Raw genomic sequence first — 3794 nt, forward strand, 5'->3', positions numbered from 1 at the left:
TCGCCCATATATGAAGTGTGATTTTCTCCTAATGTATTGTTGTTTAGTCGTTTAGCCGTGTCCAACTCTTCGTGACCCCATGGACCAGAGCACGCCAGGCACTCCTGTCTTCCACTGCCTCCTGCAGTTTGGTCAGACTCATGCTGGTAGCTTCGAGAACACTGTCCAACCATCTCGTCCTCTGTCGTCCCCTTCTCCTTGTGCCCTCCATCTTTCCCAACATCAGGGTCTTTTCCAGGGAGTCTTCTCTTCTCATGAGGTGGCCAAAGTGTTGGAGCCTCAGCTTCAGGATCTGTCCTTCCAGTGATCACTCAGGGCTGATTTCCTTCAGAATGGAGAGGTTTGATCCTCTTGCAGTCCATGGGGCTCTCAAGAGTCTCCTCCAGCAGAATTCAAAAGCATCAATTCTTCGACGATCAGCCTTCTTGATGGTCCAGCTCTCACTTCCATACATCCCGCAAAACAGTATACATTTTGCAAAACAGTTTCCCCCTCGTAAAATGTGCTACCAGCCTTGTATCTGGCATCGCTTGGGAATTCTAAGGTTGTGTGTGGAATCAGTTTTGAAAAGTACATCCCATAATGTTACCACTACTACTATTATTAACATTATTATAATAATATTTGTTTATATCCCACCTTTTTCCTAGGCTGGAACTCAGGGTGGCTTGCACAAAAAACAAAAAGGCAGATAAAATGTTTAAAGCGAAAAACATAGAAAAGATAAAAGGTAAACAGTGATGAGCATATAATAAAATTAAAACAATAAAAAGATTCAAAGTAGCATCCAGTTGTAGCCAAACATAGATGAAAACCTGCTTCTTGATTGCAGGAACCATTGTGCAAAAGTGGATATCTTCAGAGGCATCCAATTTCATAGTGAGCAAGCAACTTTCCAAAATATATAATTGATTTTGATATGTGTTTTTAATACAAAAGTATGCATTCCTATGTACACCCAGCCACACCCCAATACAAGAAATTTTTGTACACATTTTCCTGTTGGAAGGCAGCACCTCAAAATTGGGGGAAGTGCAAATTTTGAAGGAATGTTGAATTTCGTCTGTCGTTTTGCGGGGAAGGCTGAATTAGATCGGTTCACATGGAAATGCAAACCAAGTCAAAATTCTCTCCCATTCCTACATTCCCCCATCGCTGCCCCTTCACGATCTCTGCTGTTGCACTTCCAACAAATTCACATAGTTGTGAACTGCCCTGTGGTATGCAAAGTTAATAAATAAATAAAAAAATAAACAAATAAAGAAAGCAAGCATTGGTCATCTTGGGATCTGTTTCTGACAGCTGAGGGCATCCCTATGGACCGAGCGGGAAGAAGGAGGCTGGACAGAGAGATTTTGGTAACAGGAGGAGAAATTTTACGTTGAGGTTCAAAGGCCTTTTCTCTGATGTGTTTGGGATTAAATTGCAAAGAAACCCTCAAGCCCGTGTATTTTAAGAGCAGTTGCTGTGGTTGCTTTTGGTGCCATATAAAAACCAGAGAAATATGTTCTCCTGAACAAAAAGCACATGTGGTCTGAAATATAAGATGGGCTGGTCTTTCCTCAGTGGTATGCACCTTTCATCCAGCTAGAAACCTCTTAAGCCATGGACTTTCAAATGTCCTACATTTAGCCAGGGAACCATTTAAACATGGGTGCATCTGCCATGGAAGAAGTATGCCTTGCAGAGGATTCTGGGAGATGGGCTGCTGCTCACACTTGGTTTGAGGACCAGAGTGTTTAAGGACATTCACAGGGAAACCAAAATGCTTGTTTACAAAGCTATTGTACTACCAACCTTACTGTATGCTTGTGAAACATGGATTGCTTACAAACGCCGTCTCTAACTCCTTGAAAGATTCCATCAATGGTGCCTCCCAAAATTTTTACACATCGCTTGGGAAGACAGGTGAAGTAATGCCAGTGTACTGGAAGAAACAAATATCACCAGTGTCAAAGCAATGATTCTTCAACATCAACTTTGTTGGACTGGTCATATTGTGCGGATGCCTGATGATCGTCTTCCAAAGCAACTACTCTATTCCGAACTTAAAAATGGAAAGCGTAATGCTGGTGGTCAACAAAAGAGGTTTAAAGACTGTCTCAAGGCAAATCTTTAAAACTGTAGCATAAACACCGACAACTGGGAAACACTGGCCTGCGAGTGCTCCAGTTGGAGAACAGCCTTTACCAAAGGTGTCATGGGCCTTGAAGACGCTTGAACTCAAGACGAAAGGGAGAAACGTGCTAAGAGGAAGGCACGCTTGGCAAACCCTCACTGTGATCAGCTCCTGCTTGGAAACCTATGTCCCCACTGTGGAAGGACGTGTGGATCCAGAATTGTCCTCCACAGCCACTTACGGACTCACTGTTAAGACCGTGTTCATGGAAGACAATCTCACTCAGCTACGAGGGGTCACCAAAGAAGAAGAGGAAGAAGTCGAGTTGGAGCTTAGCATTGCCCTGGGTAATATGTGTCCCAGGACACACTGAGCACATTCTAGGCCGGAAATGGGGACCCTGTCTCCTTCCATATGGTCCTGAACTCCAACACTCATCAATGACAGCCAACAGGACCATCGCTGAGGGATGATGGGAACTGGAGTCCAGCAATACCTGGAGGACCAAAGGCTTCTCATCCGTGTCATAGGGGGATATCAGTGATGCAAGCAGGTTCTCTTTTACCCCTGAACAAGAACCTCTCCCAGCCCTACCTGGAGATGCGAGAGATTGAATCAGGGACTTTCTACATGCAAGGTCCCCTGCCTGAATCCTTGGAGGTCCGACTGCCAATAAGACGGCTTCCGATGTATTGTATCTCAGCACCAACGGGTTCAAATTCCTAACTGGGCTTAGGAAACAAATATGCTGTTTTCCTGACATGTGCCGCACTCCTTACTGTGTGGAGAGGGGTTGGTGCTAGTGCTGCCTGTTACCGCCGCTGGTGGTTTTCTTTTCTTTTTTTTAAGCTACCCCCTTCCTTTATTCGACTCATCGCTGCCATCATGACCAACCCAGTCGTGTTTTTTGATGTCACCGCCGACGGCAAGCCCATGGGGTGCGTCACCTTCGAAGCTATTTGCAGACAAGGTTCCAAAGACAGCAGAGAATTTTCGTGCCTTAAGCACTGGGGAGAAAGGTTTTGGTTACAAGGGGTCCTGCTTCCACAGAATCATTCCTGGGTTCATGTGCCAGGGTGGTGACTTTGCTCGTCATAATGGAACAGGTGGCAAATCGATTTATGGTGAGAAGTTTGCTGATGAGAACTTCGTCCTCAAGCACACCGGTGCTGGCATCTTGTCTATGTCAAACGCTGGTCCCAATACAAATGGGTCTCAGTTCTTCATCTGCACTGCCAAAACTGACTGGCTGGATGGTAAACATGTGGTCTTCAGCAAAGTCAAAGATCGAACGAATATTGTGGAAGCAATGGAGCGCTTTGGGTCAAGGAACGGCAAGACAAGCAAGAAGATCACCATCTCTGACTTTGAGCAGCTGTCGTAAAATTCCTTTGTCTTAACAATCAACCATTCCTTCTGTAGCTGGGGTTAGTCCCCTCTAATCCTTGTGCTCCTGACTTACTGACATGTACCGTATTTTTCACCCTATAGGATGCACTTTTTCCCCTCCAAAAATTAAGGGGAAATGTGAGTGCGTCCTATGGAGCGAATGTAGGCTCCTTGGCTTCAGCGATAGCAACGCGAAGCCTCCTAAGCGCAGAGGGAGCGCTCCCTCCGCGCTACGGAGGCTACGTGTTGCTTTTGCTGAAGCCTGAAGAGCAAGAGGGGTCAGTGC

The 3794-nt window shown here is 45.5% G+C and overlaps 1 pseudogene across 1 annotated transcript; it reads left to right on the forward strand.

The window, feature by feature from the left end:
* The first annotated feature begins 2908 nt into the window (after positions 1–2908).
* On the forward strand, positions 2909–3578 carry LOC308476456 (peptidyl-prolyl cis-trans isomerase A pseudogene; annotated as a pseudogene). The gene has a single exon. The product of its transcript is annotated as a peptidyl-prolyl cis-trans isomerase A pseudogene (transcript).
* Positions 3579–3794: the final 216 nt, after the last annotated feature.

Source organism: Podarcis pityusensis (assembly GCF_964106645.2).
Source record: "Podarcis pityusensis genome assembly, chromosome: 4".
Lineage (NCBI taxonomy): Eukaryota > Metazoa > Chordata > Lepidosauria > Squamata > Lacertidae > Podarcis > Podarcis pityusensis.